The sequence below is a fragment of the Peromyscus leucopus genome, chromosome 3 (genome assembly GCF_004664715.2).
Source record: "Peromyscus leucopus breed LL Stock chromosome 3, UCI_PerLeu_2.1, whole genome shotgun sequence".
Classification (NCBI taxonomy): Eukaryota; Metazoa; Chordata; class Mammalia; order Rodentia; family Cricetidae; genus Peromyscus; species Peromyscus leucopus.
In genome coordinates this window covers 9552979-9570771 of record NC_051065.1, presented here as the reverse complement: position 1 = coordinate 9570771, position 17793 = coordinate 9552979, and the positions used below count along the sequence as shown (strand labels likewise).

Genomic DNA, 17793 nt, shown 5'->3' with positions numbered 1-17793 from the left:
CATGGTTGCATGGATGTTTTTATGGATGATGGAGTTTGAATTAGCATATGCAGAACACTCCAGGACAGTGAATGTCCAGTCTGTTAATTGTCTAGAGGGCATTGTTTCTTAGCGCTTCGTCTGCCTTGTAATTAGCTGTAGCTCAGTAGTGAAGTCATGACATGGCATACAGTAGCACCGAAGGAAGGGGACCTTGCCTGGGTGGGTGACACTGTGCAGTGCACTCTGCATATTAAAACGGTCACTGGCTTCCTAAGTGGTTCTTTTTCTGGCTTGGGAACAGCTTTTATGTTCCTGAATAGATCTCTGTGGCATCCATATGTAGTACTAAATGTATTGAGACAAAGAACTCCGCAAGAGTGTGTCCAGGACTGTAATGTTAAGAATGTTTCAGCGTTCAGTTTCTGTCTTTCAAAAGCTGAGATTCGGGCACATGGACACATGTGATGCTGTTCTTAGTTGTTCTAGAAAAGCCAGGAAGGTCTTTTTCTTGCCATTGATGTTTTGTGTGCTCTGTTAGATTATTCTTAAGATATTTATCTTAGTTTAAACTAAATTTAAGTGTTCTTTTAAAACTCTCTACATCCTTGCTTTAGAAAATGTCTTATTGCTTGATCTTTATCCTCTGCATTTTGGAGGAGTTTTTTATTTGGTTTAACAGATAATACATGTATAGTTATGGTTTATGAATATTAGAGGTAAATATGTTCACATGCCCACTATTATCTCCTTAAAATAAATTCTTTGATGTCTAGAGAGTGTCAAAGAATCCCAGAAAGGTACTTGATTCCCATGTAAAAAGTTCTGGAATTGAGAATAGATGAGCAAGAGGTCATTAGATTTTTATAGAGTGATTTTAGTAAATAAATTTCAGAGCTAATTTCCGGTTTATTTTAAATAGGTGGTATTTTAGCATTAAACACTGTGTTTGTGTTCAAGGGATGCCTGTTAACACATTTTCATACTGTCCCTGTTTATTCCATCTAGTTTTTCTGTCCATGGACTGCTCTGAATAGAGAATATCATCCCCAAACTGAACGCAGAATGCAAAATCTCCTTAAGCACAGGTTCTATGAAATGCTCAGCTGTACATGTCAATGTTGTTGGAAAGAAAGGATCCAGTGATGGCCCAACATGCTTTCCATTGCTTTCTTTCATCTCTAGCTGGAAAAAAATTAAATGATATCAGTTATCGTGTTTCAAAATAAAAAGAAAACATCACCAGAACTTGAAAAATATGAAAGGATACTATTTCAAATATTGACAAAACAATAATTATATGATTGGAACTAATTTATAATTTTACTCCCTCCTTTTTACTTAGTTCATACTAGGTCCTGACATGGCTTAGGAACACTTGCTTTTCTTTGTAAAATTCATTGCATGAAGGGTAATAATTCATAGTTGGCATACTTGAGTGTTTGAATCTTAAGTCTTCCTTAAATTGTTTAACTTTTTAACAGTTTGGATCTGGTATGTTTAGACATATCTATACAATTTACTAAACTTTCCCTGGGTAATTAACTATTTCCTTTAGACCGCAACATTTTTGTAGAAATTGTATTAAATATTACTTGTAGCAGAATTCTTATTCATTTAATTTATCTTACTGCTGTAGATAGATAAATCTGAGTAAGCAAGTCTTATAAGGTTTTTTTTTTTTTTTTTTTTTTTTTTTTTTTTTGAGATGGCTTTTCTATATAGCCCAATCTAGCCTCAAACTTGTGATCTTCAGCCTCTGTCTTTGAAGCCCTGGAATTAGAGACATGACTCCACACCTGGTGACTTTTAGAATGTGGATGATTTTATTTTCAACTAGTTTTTATTTAGGTGGACATTGCTTTTTCTTAGAATTTATGCTTTGCCATAGTGAAATAAGGGATTGAGATATAGTAGGAGTGACTATATAGTATGGTAGCTATAAAACATTGAAATTTATTTCTATCCAAGAAATTGGTATTCTTTAAAATGATAAAGAGAAAAATAAATTTAGTTTTGAAGTATTTTTAGACACAGTACTTACTATGTTAGGCTTTCATTAGACAAACAGAACTGTAACATAGATAAGGAGAGTAGGCAGAAGCAAGGAGGGGACAGCTCTGGGGGCTGTCTAGGCATGTCTTAAGTGGGCAGGGCATCGGGAAGGATGGGCTAGAACACTTGAGTACAAACTGAAGCTATTACTTCCAAGTGGATTTCTTACCAGCAAAGCCTGTTGAAAATCATTTCAACTGACTGAGTTAGGCCCACCCTGGCTATTCAGGGTGATCTTTTGTGGGGCGTTTACCCACCAACCCCACAGTTCCCCAGAGTTTTCTTGAGTGTGAGCAGCAGGAAATATTAGATAGAAGGATTTATTGCGGAGAATCTTGCGGAGATAAACAGATAGAAAATAAAGGATAGCCTCGAGAGGGCCTGGAACCTATTCCAATGGGCCCCGACTGTCTCTGCCCCAGGGTATTTATAGAGACGCCAAGGGGTGGAGCAAAAGACCTCCTCCCAGCGCAGCCAAGTGCAGACCATCTCAGACACCTGCACTCAGGCCCGTGGTCCTAATCGTCCTCTATGCGGACATGCTGGGTAAAGCCACAAGGAACCCGAAAATGGGCTCCCACAATCTTTACAGTTGATTATGTGCTATAACTATATCTGCCTCTAAACTGTGCTTATGTTTAGCTAAATAATGGGGGTGTCGTCCAGCTGCCAGTAAAAAGTCACCATCTTAATGCCTTCGTATCTGAACCCATTCCCAACTTATATAAAGACATCAGCTTTGTGAATGTAAAACCATGGTATATCCAGGATAAAATCCACAAGTGCTCAATTTGATGACAGTGCTGGTGTCTAATAGAACATATAAAATATTATTATGGAAAGAGAAATAAAATATATATATATATATATTTAGTATTGCTACTTACCAGAACTAAAAGGCTGCAATTACAATTATCTTTTAAACTCAGGAATGACAGTGTCATTGGAATTGAGTGATTTCCTAAAGGGGAAATACTTGTTAAACTTTGTTCTTTTAAACTGTTGCTCATAGCTCCCCTCAGGTAACACAGGTTTTGTTTCTTTGTTTTGTCACTAAGGTATATTAGTAGAAAATACTAGAGAAGTCGTGGTTTACTTACTATAAACCAGGTCAGCACATTCTGAGAAACAATTGAAAAGGAGGAAATCTTCACTTAACTCATGGTTTCAGAAGTCTCGGTTATGGGAATCAGCTCCCTTATTTCTGGAACTTGGTGAAGGAAAACATCATGGTGGAATGTGTGAAGGGCAGAGTTGCTCACTTCATGGCAAACAAGAAACAGAAGTGCCATAACAGTAAGGGGCCAGAGCAAGGTATACCCCTCAAAGCATGCGCTCAGTGATTCAATTCCCAAAACTACGCTCATCTCCCCATAGCTCAGTGATAAAGTCAGCACCCATATGGTCCACTCTCTTCCTAATAGCACCACTTAGCTGGGAATCAGGTCTTCAATACAAGAGCCTTTAGGGTGAGGGTGGGGATACTTCATATCCAAATGTAATATACAACCCAGTGGTTCTCAACTTGTGGGTCTCAATTCCTTTGACAAACCTCTATCTCTAAAAAGTATTTACATTTTGACTCATCACAGTAGCAAAATTTCAGTTATGAAGTAGCAATGAAAATAATTTCATGGTTGGGGGTCACCACAACATGAGGAACTGTATTAAAGGGTTGCAGCATTAGGAAGGTTGAGAAATACTGATTTAACTTCTCTGTTTTAGCCTAAAAGCAACCAGACATGATATGGTGATGTTTATAAAACTCCATTTGCTAACTAAACTAGGCAGTGGGCTGGGTTTTTAACTTGCTGATGGCTGACAAAGACTGGTCTTGTCTGCAGCTTATTATGCTTATGGTGCCATATATTTAGTGACAGAGTGTGGTGGTTTGAACAAGAATGGCCCCATAGGCTCATGTTTGAATGCTTTGTCTCCACTTGGTAGAACTGTTTGGGAAGGATTAGGAAGGTGTGGCTTTGTTGGAGGAGGAATGGAACTGGGGATAGGTTCTGAGATTTTAAGAGACTACAAGATCCCTACTGTTCTCTTTCTCTCTCTGCCTCTGGGTTTTGGATTAAGATGTGAACTCTCAGCTGTTCCTGCCATCATGATTTTGCTCTGCCATTATGGACACTAACCCACTGTAGTAGTTTGAATGAGAATGATCCCATGGGCTCACATGTGTGAATACTTGGTCCTCAGTTGATGGAACTGTTTGAAAGGATTAAGAGGCATGGCCTTATTAAAGAGATGTGTCTTTGGGGGTAGGAATAAAGGGTTCAATTCAATGCCATTTCCAGTTAACTTTCTTTCTTCTTCATACCTGTTGATAAAGATGTAAGCTCCCAGCTACTGCTCCAGAACCATGCCTGTCCACTGCCATGTTCCCTGCCATCATGGCCATGAACTCACCCTCTGAAACTGTAAGCCCTCAATAAACTCTCCCTTCTCTAAGTTGCCTTGGTCATGGTGACCCTCCTGGAAACATAAACCCAATGAAATACTTTCTTTTGTAAGTTGTTTTAGTCATGGTTTTTGTCACAGCACTAGAGAAGTAACTAAGACAAGGTGTTATACTTCAGCACGATTTCTAAGTTAGGGATTGATCAACCATTTATTGAATTCCATCTGCTTTTGGTATTTTGATAAGAAGTGTGGAAGAATCAGAACAAGTATGAGAATAAGGAAGTTAGAGATCCTGTTAGAGATTAAGATTATTATATTTGGGTTTTAGCAAATTATATGGTTACATGATATATATTTTACATATTATATTGTTGTATAAGCCTCTCTTTTATATATATATATATATATATATATATATATATATATATATATATAAATGTGTGTGGTGTGTGGTGTGTGTGTGTGTGTATGAATATCTACGTTCCCTCAATTCACAAAAACGAAAGAGAACAATAAGGCTTATTCCTGATTTGGTCTAAGCATAACACCTAGGCCAATGCTGAGCTGTCCTTGTAAGCAAACAGAGGCAGCATCATAAGGTGAGCTTACATTTCAGCTTCATGGCTTTCTGTCTTCTCTCTCTTCTCTTTATTCATGAATAATAGTAAGGGGGGAAAGGAAGCTGAAAAATGATGAAGAACATATGTAGAGAATATAGCCATTTTAGAAAAACATCATGGGCATCCAAACACTTGAGACAGGGCATATAGCTCAATGGTATAACACTCGCTCTAAATGCACTGTGCTCTGGGTTCAATTCTCAGAACTGCAGGGAAAAAATAGACATCCAAAGCTTGAATTCATGATTCACAATTCAGCAGCAGAAATTGTACTTTCTGTTCTAATATTATGCAGTGAATTTCTGGTATAGGTCAGTAACAAGATATTTCTAGTCCTTGGGAAAAAAGACCTATAATGACATAATTTCTGGGCATTAATTCCCATGTATCACATTTGTCAGTGATCATTAATCTGGAATCCAGTAGTTTTCAGAAAGGCAGTTAGAGTGGCATTGAAGCACATTATGTTAGGCTATGTGCTAAACAGTGTCATCTGGAAGGCAGGTTAGAGCTCTGGTTGTCCAGGTAAGGAAAAGGAGATTGGACACTGTGAGTAAGGCAGGTGGAAAGGAATGGTCCTAGTGCAGATATATGTGACTACATGTTTGTGTGAAGCATTTGTGTACATCTAGGATGAGACCTGCTTTGGAATCTCCTAATGGAGAAGCCCTCAGAACAGAGATCTGTGAGAGGAAACCTAGAATAGGGATCCAATGAGAGAAGACTTCAAAATAGTGGTTGGGATTCAGCCTTGGATCTGCTCCTTCCAGCTGCATGCCTTTGAACAATAGTGATTGGAACTTCACTTTCCTTATCTGTAAAAATGGGCAGGGGAATGACATTTGTTTAAATTTGTTGATTTAAAATCAAGACAGTGCATGGAAAGCATTTAACCCATTAGTGGGTGTTTCATGAAGTTCCCATGAATAGTTGCTGCCATTCTTAGCATCATTTGTAGAAGGAAACAAAATGTTAGAGTCACTGAAATTTTAACCAATTAACCATTTTAACCATTTAACCATTTAGTTTTTAATTCAGGAACATGATCAGGCTCTACTTTGTTTTGTAGTATGGTGGGATTGAAACACATTTTATGTTCTTACTTAGATGAAATCTAATAGGAGCAAATCGATTTCAGGCTGCCCTTTCTCCCACAAATGGCTGGTTTTAGAACAGTAGGTTCCCATCCTCTGTCATTTGGGTGTGTCCATCTATGTGGACATGTAGCATCATTAAGAAGCTCCGAGGAGGTAGGAGACAGGCACACACCCACTTTGTATAAGCCGGAAAAGAAGGGGAGAGGGAAAAACCAGATTGAGACGAAACGTACATTGGCTAACTGATGCTGTGATAGAAGAAGTAGTCACTTCATACACAGTTTTAGGTTTAAAATGCAGTTTCCTGGGCTGGAGAGAGCTCAGTGGTTAGGAGCACTTTCTGCTATTCCAGAGGATCCAAGTTCAGTTTCCAGCAACCACATTCTGGCTCATGACCACTCCAGTTCCCGAGGTCCCAGTGCCCTCTTCTGAACACAGGCGCCAGGCATGCACATGGTGCACATACAGACATGCAGGCAGCACACTCATGCATATATAAATTAAAAAATTAAAACAACAGAGCAAGCAGGTAAAGCCTCACTTTCCTCCAGCATCCTTCAAGTTGGAGTTTTCCTGAATATTTCTTCACAGCAACAAGGTTCTTGTTTGATTTTCTCTGCAGGTGTGGGTCTGTCTAATATTCTCATTTCTTTTTTTATTTATTATGTATGCAGTGTTCTGCCTGCCTGTATGCCTGCATGCCAGAAGAAGGCATCAAATCCCTTTATAGATGGTTGTGAGCCACCATATGGTTGCTAGGAATTGAACTCAAGACTTCTGGAAGAGCAGTCAGTGCTCTTAACCTCTGAGCCATCTCTTCAGCCTCCATTCCCATCCTTTTTAAATCTGGTTTTGCCTATGATGAAGCCTGCGAGATATCCTTTAAACAGTGTACACGTGTTGTATCTTTTTGCTTTTCAGTCTTTGGAAGATGTTTAAACCAGTAGTTGTACCATGTCATGTGATATGTCTCTCCACTTGTGTCCTTTCCTGTTACTGAACAGTATCTGTGGCTTTTACATGCATGATCCTTCTTTGCAAAGCGGCTGCCTAGGACACTAAGCAATTTGGCGTGTTTAGTCTAATGGTTATTAATATGTTTTGTAACCTGACCCTCAGTGTCGCTTGTATTGTCTCCACCAGTGACAAATTTTACTTCAGAGTAAACCACCTGTAGCAACTTTCTCCCAGATAACAGTCGTCCTAGTTCCTACATAGAAAATATTCTGTTAAAATTCTGGAATTAAAAGTCAGAAAGGAAATGAAAAGCCAACCAAGAAAAGGCTCATCAACTGGGACAGATGAAAGATTCATGTATTTACTGAGGCAAGTTTGTATAGATGAGTGATATTCCAGTAGGAGAAGCAGCAAGCCACACATGCCAGGAGTTATCCAGAGCGGACCCTAGGGAAAACTGCATGAAAAATTTAGTATACTAGTAATCCCCTGCCCCCGACTAATTTTCAATTTGATGCTGCAGGTATTCTCAATACAGAAAATTTAGCAACAGCTTAAATTTACAGTGGTAGAAATGCTCATACAAATTAGACACAACCTTCAAAAGGAAGCATTACTATTAAAATATATTTTCAGAGAATATTTAATGACATTAGAACATGGTGACAAAATGATTTTAAATAAATTAAAAACAGTGGTACCGAGCAAAGAATGAGAGAAAGGAGCTAGATCTTCCAGTGCCCATACTCATGTCCAGATTGTTAGTGCTGTCTCCATGGCAGCCACTACATTTCATCTCGACATAACAAGATAAATGAACAGAGACAGAATGGCATGACCAGGCTTCAGTGCTAATGATGGCCTTGAGGGAGGGTCAGTTGCTTGGCTTGTGTGGGGTGATAAAGTGGTTAAGGTCGCTCAGGGCCTGTGGGGTCCACACTGAGGCAGCCCCTTGTACTCCGACCCGGAGGCTCCCATGCTCAAGCACAGAGCCTGCCCTCGGAACAACAGCTCGGCCTTGCAGAAGCGCTGCTGGTGTGGGAAACCCTCCAGCAACGCTGAAGCCGGGCACTTTGCCTCTTTCGTCTCTTCTGACACACTGTCAGGTTCTCAGAAGGAAGGTAGGTCCAAGGAAAAACAGTGCAGGCTGTGGGGTCAGGAAAGCTGTGTTTAAATCAAATTTCAATAGTCCAGTAGCTGCATGTCCTTGGTGAGTCATTGAACTTGATAAACCTCGGCTTTTATCCTTCAATAGTGTGTGCAATACTAACTTTGGCCGGGCTGTCTTGGAGGGTCGAATGACAAAAACCATAGCTAAAATATATAAACAGTGTCTGACACAGGATGGCATCCAGTAGGTGGCCAGCAAACACCAGCTAGGTCTTTTCTCTGGGATTTGTGTTTGTGATGGATTAAAACAATTTAAAATTATGGCCTGATAAGATCTTTTTTTGTCTCCATTTAAGTGATACTATATATTTTGTAGATAATAATCTGAATAATTTTGAAGATGACATTTTTGAAAACAACTGTATTTTCTTACTAGTTAGTCATGCTAAATATTTTGTATAATTGTTTCTACATCTGATAATTTGCATGCTTTTATCTTGCTATCTCTTGGAAAAATAGCCTGTGCAGGTTATCACTAGTGGTGCTCTGTGTTACTTTCTTTTTCTCTCTTTGGGTCAAAGTGGAGGAAGAATTATTCCTAAATTTTTCTGTATTAAAAATGGAAGTGAGGGCACTGGAAGGATGGCTCAGTGGTTAGGAAAGACTGCTCTTAACGAGGACCCTAGTTCAATTTCTAGCACCCATGCCAGTGTTTCACGAGTACCTGTAACTTCAGCTGCAAGGGATCTGATGCCATCTTCTGGACTTCATGGGTACTGCACACACACACACACACACACACACACACACACACACACACAAGCATGTACGATTAAAAATAAAGTAAGTCTTAATCTTTTAAAACAACCTTGAATAGTAACTCTTTTTGCTTTTTGAATGCTTTTAGAATTTTAACTCATTTAGTTTATTTATCTGTGGGGTATCTTGCAACATTTCTCTATTTGTATGTCATTGTTAATGTTCAAATTGGGGATGAAAACACCCACTGTCCTTTCTCCTAAGTGTTGTTTTGGTGCTGGTAGGGTTATGTAATACCTTAGCATTTTAGCCATGATGATGTGAAACAGCACACCGTCACGTATTTCTATCTTCATATTTCCGGACCCGTTTACCAACCCGTTCCCAGCCCTCCCTCATCCTCCTGAGATGCTGAGACCTGTCTTCTTAGATTCCACATGAGTGAGATCATCAGCTGTGCAGAAGCTTTTCGGTTTGGTGTCCCCCCCTTTGTCTGTTCTTCTTGTATTGTCTTTTTTGTTGAGATCATGTCCAAAACAACAGTTACCCATTCCAAGGTCCCGAGAATATCATTAGTATTTCATCCTAGACGTTTCACAGTTTCAATTCTCAGGTGTTGTGGCAAATTTGAATGCATTAATAATAGACTCAGAATTACCCATAATCCATCAGTGTCACATAAGGAAAGAAAGGAAAGCACTTCCCCACAGTGTGATTTAACCCAGAGCAAGCCTAGATTTGACATCCTCCTTCACTTTCCAGTGTCTACCATTACTCCTGTCTGTCTGGTGGATGAGTCTGAATCTGCACCTGCCTGGAGGCTGTCTTGTGACTCTCTGTGTGTGTGTCTGTCCCTAACAAGAGACTTGGCTTTCCCTTTTCTTGAACAGCAGAGAAAATATAACACGGAGAAGGAATGAGGGAGACTCTATAGAAATCCTTTACAGAATGTTACAAGGAATTAAGTACCTGACTCCAACTGACCCAGATAACGAACAGAATTACAAATATTGTTTATCAAGCTATATCTGTATGTAGGATATGACAATTGTGGTGGATATTCATTTTATAAGACCACTTTCAGCCTATATGTGTTATTTCCAGCAGATGATTATCACAACACATATGCATTCCTCTGGGTCAGGGGCATGGAAGATAGATAATTTAAGATTACAGTGATGCATTAGCTTAAAAAGTTGATTTCATAGGAAATGCAAGGCAAGTTAGGTTGGCTCTTACACTGTTCTTTTTAAGACAGGCTTAAGGCTGAGTATACAGCAGGCTAGCAGTTTTCAGTGACTTCAGAGTTCATTATAAACTCTGGCTGTGACATCTATCTGCAGTTCCAGTCTCTTAGAATGTTAGAATGTAAGAGCTATTTTTATCATAATGCATTGCCATGGTGTGTAAGTCTTTAATCTATTTTGAGTAGATTGTTTAACTGCTGAAGGAGATGGGTCTTGTCTCATTCTTCTACATGTGAACATTCAACTTTACCACAACTATTTATTGAAAATACCCTTTCTCAATGAATATTGTTGACACTCTAGGTAAAGATCAATTGGCTGTGGGTAGATGGGTTTATTTCTAAATTCTCTATTCTCTTCTATTTGTCTATTTTTATGTACAAGCTGTATTGTTTTAATTATAATAGCTTTGTAGCATATTTTTATTTAGTTAATATAATGCCCCTTGCTTAGTTCTTTTTGTTGAAGATAACTTTGGTTGTTTAAGATGATGATGATGATGATGATAATGATGATGATGAAGATGAAGATGATGATGATGATGATTTGGTATAATTCTAGTCAATCTACCATTTAAAAAGATTTGATTTGGGCTGTTGTCATAGCGATGCAGTGTTTTACACTCCATGCACCATGGTAGTACTATTCACAATTAGACAGGTACCTTCTGCGTTTGTGCTGCAGTGTCTTGCACTGAACATCTGGTATTTAGATGCATCTTTTATAGATTTTGTTTAAAAAAAGAAACTGGCTTATTGACATTTGAAAATCCCAGTGCTGCAGCTTTCATTGCCTCTCATCACAGTAAGTATGTGAAGCAAGGTGCATTGAAGAATTACCCTTGGAGACTCACTCACTTCCAGTAATAGACCTGGAGAGATAATGTTTGGATCCCTCTAGCATAAAAATTGGCTATTTGGTGCAAATGTAAAGCTAAATATAGTAATAGAATTGAAAATAGTGAAGCTCTAGGCCTATTCTGGGCAGCCAGGCAGGGGAGCATTTGAATTCCACTGCCCTAGCCTCCTGCCGGGTGGCTCCGTTCTCCCGGGTTGTACACTCAGGAGGCCAGAGGGGTATGGCTGTAACAACTCTGTGTAGACCTTACAATGGAAAATTGTCACACGTTTTGGGTCTCACTACGAAGCTGGATCTGGAAGTGGGGTTGCCCCACCTCCGCTGCAGACCCAGTCTCTATCAGAGTCCAATGGGCTGGACTCAGATAGAGAGGGAGAGACCAGCAAAGCAGCCCAAGAGTGAACCCACTGTGTCCTGGAGAACAGCCTGAAGATGAACCACTTCCGTAGATGTTATTGTTTTTTATCGCATACATAGTAGTGCCTGCGGTGGGAAGGTTAGCCATGAAGAGTTCAGCATGAACTCAACATAAACCTCAGTCAGGAAGTCCACAGACACCTCAATTTCCCAGTCCACTTCTAGTGAATTTGGTACTTACCCTTCTGTTACTGGTGTTTGCTTGGGAACCTCATGTGTGGGGACACTTGGCTCTGCCTGGCACTCTTCATATCGGGAGCTCCTTCTGGCTCCTTTAAAGGGACTTCCTCAGTGAGTTTCTGCAGGGTAATTTGCCCAATTAGATAATGTGTTTCTTTCTGTTCCTTCCCTCCCGGCTTAGTACTTAATAAACTCAATCATTCAAAACAGAAAATGTGGCTATTCTAGAGCAGTGGTTCTCAACCTACCTAATGCTACAACCCTTTAATATAGTTCTTTGTGTTGTGGTGAGCTCAACCATAAAATTAATTTTGTTGTTACTTCATAACTGTAATTTTGTTACTGTTATGAATTGTAATGTAAATATCTGTGTTTTCTGATGGTCTTAGGCGACCCCTGTGATAGGGTCATTTGACCCCAAAGGGGTCATGATCTACAGGTTGAGAACCAATTGTTCTAGATCATTCTCTGGATCATTCACAACAAGTTCCCAGCTTCTGGGTGGCAGCTCTATCCTCAGAGAGATGTAAGTAGTTTCTGAGTCTTTAGAGAATGAGAGAGAGAGAGAGAGAGAGAGAGAGAGAGAGAGAGAGAGAGAGAGAGAGAGAGAGAGAAACCTGGAATTAAATTTGAGTTTTACCCCACCCTCTGGCCTGCAGTAACTTCTTTGGCCCAAACTGTTGCCTTACCTTGAGGTAAGCTGTTTCCCTGTGAGTCAGTGAGGGATTTTTAAAGCAAATCAGGTCTTCCACAGTTAATAGACAACACAAAGAGCAGAATGGAACAGATAGGAGTTATTTTTGTTATCTCATCTGTTAAGGAACACACATCCGTGTGGTTATTAGGTTCAAAATCAAATCCATTGAAGTGCTGCACCTTCACTGTTTTTTTCATTTTTCTTAAAGGTGTCTATAACAAAAAGAGTCTCGGAGCCTTTGGGCACATTTCTAACAATTAACCATAGAGCTTAAACCTGGAGTGTGAGAATAAAGCAGTGTTTATTTCTCCATAGGGCCCCTTGTTCCCACCGTGGAACAGGAGTTTACTTGTTTAATGTACGTGCATTTTGTCTTCTCACTTGGGCCTTATTTCAGATGAATTGTCTTCATGCCAGACCTTCATACAAAAGCCCACCACCCAGTTTCTACTCACCGGCAGTGTGACCTTGACCTCACTTCAACAGCGTTGCCTAGACTGTCACTCTGTCTGATGTTGTCAAGAACTACTATATACATCAGCTGAGTTTACTCCTGCAGCATCTGAGATGCCCAACTCCTCACATTAGGTATATTACAGGAGCTGCCTTAGAAGTAGTTCTCAAAGCTGCCAGTTTTATCTACTACTCTGCTCCTGCTAGGTACTGGCTTCCCCACGGTTCAGGTCATGAATGGTAAATACCTCCTCTTTGCCTTGCTACATCAAATGTAGTTTTTGGAGTCTGATGTAACTCAGTGGTAGAGCCCTGGAATGGCATGTGTGGGGCCTAGGGCTTGAGCTCCAGCACCACTAACAAGTAAGAAGTCCACCTGACCTGGCCTTTCTCTACTGTGCCTCCACGTACCTCATTCTCTAGCCTGATTCCTTCATGTGTGCATGCACATTGCCTAATCTGCACCTTTCTGCTGGAATGTGAACTATCCTGTGTTTTTCTCATGGGCATCTCATTTCACTCTCTAAAGGTGGGGGGCAGTGGTTTTATAAAAAAAAAGCATAAAAGTTAGAGGGGAACAAGTTTGGAGGATGAAGGGGGTCAGTGGGACAAAAGAAGATAAAAGGGACAAATATGATAAAACTCATTATGTACATCTATGGAATTGTCAGAAATAAAATAATTTTTAAAAAGCATAGACTCGGTCATTATTATTATTATTATTATTATTATTATTATTATTGTTTTTTTGAGACAGGGTTTCTCTGTGTAGCTTTGCACCTTTCCTGAAACTCACTCTGTAGTCCAGGTTGGCCTCGAACTCACAGAGATCCACTTGGCTCTGCCTCCTGAGTGCTGGGATTAAAGGCGTGTGCTACCACCGCCAGGCTCAGTCATTATTATAATATCTTATATAGTACTTTCAGTTCTGGTTCTGTGTTTTTGGATGAACTAAGTACCATTTATATAACTAAATGAATTAGCTAATATTAATAAATGTAGAAGATTTTTCGGGAAGTACAGATTTTTTTCTACTCTTGTTAATTGCCTTTCTTGTTATTTCTGTGAATTTTATATTTAAGTTATTTGCTATAGCACATTACTGTTACCAATATTGTTAACCTCCAGTTAGGCAGTTCTCTAGGCACATTAAGTAATGAATTCCTATATTCAACTTTGCAGCATGCAGTCTTCCTAAACCTAACCACTATAATATTCTTTTCTATAATATTTTCTGTGTAAATTCCAATGATGAAGGATTAAGTGAGAAGTCAGCGACAAAGTCTCTCTCAAGATGATAGGAAGCTCTTACACGTTTTGTAAGGTTGACACTGTAGGCGCCCTCCAGTGTGAACACGAGAAATTCAGGGAGTGTTCTTTTCCATCACTCAGCACAGCTGTCCTAGGAGAACAGGATCAGTCCACTCAGTGATTCTCTGCTTGTCAAGAATTCAGCAGCCCAGCCTTTTCAACTCCTCAGCCGATAAGCATTAAATGAGAAAAAAGCCAATGCACAGAATACACACAGAAGAGCCTCAAAGGGTTACCAAAGACCCCTTAATTTTGGCTGTCAGTCACAGCTCTTATTTTTCACGATTCCAGTGCATGTCCTTTGGGGCACTATTTCGGGGCTTTCTCAAAGGACCACATTGATGCACATTGTCTCCCACTCCAGCCAGCTGAGTAAAGAGCACCTCAGGAGCACTCAGAATCATAATAGCCTGTTGAATTGTTCCATGTCTGCTTCTCAAAAAATACCCAAAGTTCTTTAAGGACAAGAATTTTATGTTGAACACGTTTGAGTCCTCAGAACTTTATGCTGTGCCTGATGCACATTGGACACACGTAACTCATTGAATCATAGCTGATTATTTACCTTTGAATTTACAACAGATTTTCAATAGCATGTCATAAAGGAGAGAAACCATATTAGAGCAGGCACACAATGAAAATAATAGTTGCTACTGAATTGGCACACCAAATGGTAAACGTGAAAAGACTTGAAGAGTATTTCTATCCTGTCTTACATAGGTTTTTGGAGGGAAATAGTGTTTATTTCTGAATTAACTCAGTTTCTGAAAACATTGCTACATGCTAACAGTAGTAGAGTTTGTGTCTATTTTGGTAGAGTTAAGAATGAAAGAATGAAATATGTTAAAGACCTTCTGTTTAAGGGTGAATTCAAGTATACACAATGCATTTTGAAACTATTTGCATATAAGTTGCTTTAAAAAGAAAAGTGTCTCTGGAGTTTGGTAGGGTAAGACTTTATCCCAAGTGACTAATTTCTTTCTTAAAAGGTTTTTTTTTTTAAATTTGAGGTTATAATATAATTATGTCATTTTTCTCTTCCCTTCCTCCCCAAATGACTAAATTTAAAGGTTCTGTGTAGCCAATGTCTTACTATCTTAATATCTAGGGAATTCTTGGCTTATTGAAGAAGTAGTCATTGAATCTACCTGCTGTGCATCTCCTCCTGCATGTATACTTTGAAACACACACACACACACACACACACACGCACGCACGCACGCACGCACGCACGCACGCACGCACGCACACGCACACGCACACGATGGGGGAGTAGGAGGGAGAGGATACAAAGTGCCAGGCATCAGAAACTTACTTTTGCTGTATTCATATTTAACTTTAAAAATCACCTTCAAACTTAGATTAAAACATAAATAGCTGAGAATATGACATATAAAAGTTTTTCTCTGGTTTTCCATCAGAATGCAGTTCTTTACCAGTATGTATTTGTAAGTGAAAGGGAACTCACCATCTGAGATCTTGTTCTCTTGTCCTTAGGGTTACTGGGACTTTGGGCAGTCCTTCCTGATGGCAGGTGTCAGAAAGCCTTTCCCCAGCTGGGAGAGGGTGACATGAAAACCTAACGCTGCGTTATTCAGACTAATAGAGCATGCTTGAACAATACTTTCTGGGATCGTGGCTGAGGAAGGAAAGAATGTGTTCAGCTCAGCTCTCCCATGGAGTGGCTGTTCTGTAAAGCAGAAACAGGATACCTGTAAAGTTGCCAAGGCAACATCACGGGTAGAGGAAGAGTAGATAGAATGATTTATGAGGGTTTCTTACCTTAGGAATGAGTCTAAAAATAATATCCATGCTTCTCCCTCACAAAGATAAATGCCGGAGTACTTCTTTGGAGAACTGTGATCATACAAGCTGAGTCTCAGCCCCGGGAGGGGAGGGAGCAGGGGAGGCGCAGAAGCATCTCTGAGAAGTGCTCCTCTTGTGCCTTTAGCCCTAACTAACTGAACAGACCCGATGGAAAACCGGTTTTTATAAGGTGATACAAACGCTGTGTATTTAAAATATGCCTAGAAAAAAAAGACTACTTACAGATGTATAGTGAAGATATTTTATTCCTTGATTAAAAATAAAAAGCATCCCCTTAGCTGCTACTTTAGCAGCTTTTCAGAGACTTGCATCTCAGCATGTTAAATGGCAGCAGAGATAGGAGTTATGTTTTATTTATGAATGGCCAAGAAAGAGGCTCTTGGTACAGTTTTGGTTTCCCTTACCACTCACTTGGGACATCCTGTAATTAACCAGCTTTTCCAAATACCCATGTTGATTTTCATTTTTACAAACTACTATGCTGGTGACTGGCTCAGGTCTACATTGCTGCCTGTCTTAGTCACGGTTACTACGGCTGTGATGAAACATGACCAAAGCAACTTGGGAGGAAAGGATTTGTTCAGCTTGTGCTTCCTCATCACTGTCCATCACTAAAGGAAGTCAGGACAGGAACTCAAGCAAGGTAGGAACCTGGAGTCAGAAGCTGAATGTAGAGGCCATGGAGGGATGCTGCTTACTGGCTTGCTCCACATGGCTTGCTCAGCCTGCTTTGTTATGGAGACCAGGACCACCAGCCTAGGGTTTGGCACCGCCCACAATGGGCTGGACCCTTCCTCATCAATCACTAATTAAGAAAATGCCCTATAGGCTTTCCTACATCCAGATCTTATGGAGGCATTTTTTTAAAAATTGGATTCCCTTCTCTCAGATGACTGGTATCGAGTTGACGTAAAACTAGCAAGCACAACTGACCCCTTGCCAACTTGACAAAAAGTGCATCATTTTTCAATTAGAACCTTTCCTTTCACATTTATCCCCAAGATGACATATTAATATGAAACTCACGATATAAGACTTAAATAAGTTTAAAAGTCCCGCATATTTACAAATTCATACACATTAAAAGTTCAGTCTCTTTAAAGACCCCAAATCTCTTTTGAAAGTTCCAAGTCTCTCAACTGTACGTTCCTGTAAAATCAAAATTAAGTTAAATACTTTCTTACTTCAAGAGGGAAGAACTAGGGTACAGTCACAACCTTGCACAAAGCAAAGCCGAACTCTGTGAGTAACTGAATGTCCCATATCTGGGACTCCTTCATGATCCTCCGAAGGGCTTCGGTCACTTCTCTGACTCCATCCTCAGCAGCACACACGGCTTGTCTTCTGTGTTCCTGCTGGTTCTTCTCCACTGCTGCTGCTGTTTCTGGTGGTCACGCCATGGTACTGGCATCTCCAAAATGCTGGGGTCTCTTGCTGCAACTGGGCTGCACCAGTAGCCTGAGCTTTCTTTATGATGCCAAGCTTCAACCTCTTTGCATGACCCCTTCAGTCCTGGGCCTTCAACTGCCACTGAGACTGCACATTTCCAATGTCTTTGCCTGGTCTTTCCCAGTGCCAAGCCTTAGCTACTCTCCATGACCCCTTTATACCTTCAAACCAGCACCATGTGGGTAACTCTTACATGTGACCAAGTTGAGCTGCCAACACAAGTTATAACCATGGCTGCCTCTGGACCATAGATGCTGTGTGCTGACCCTGAGGAAACACTTCCCAGAAGGTTTCACCTAAATGATGCTGGTGTCTTCTTAATCACCACTAATTTCTCAGATCTAGCTGACAACCATTGAGCATCCCAG

The 17793-nt window shown here is 40.0% G+C and overlaps 1 protein-coding gene across 5 annotated transcripts in view; it reads left to right on the top strand.

The window, feature by feature from the left end:
- Positions 1 to 17793, top strand: part of St7 (suppression of tumorigenicity 7) — a 246813-nt gene that overhangs the window by 107624 nt on the left and 121396 nt on the right. Inside the window, exon 1 of one of the 5 annotated variants that reach the window (XM_028871760.2) lies at positions 12953 to 12973. The exons of the other annotated variants lie outside the window; for them this stretch is intronic. The gene's annotated coding sequence lies outside the window, so the exon portion shown is untranslated. Of the gene's footprint in view, positions 1 to 12952; positions 12974 to 17793 lie in introns of those variants that run through there. 5 annotated transcript variants of the gene reach the window in all.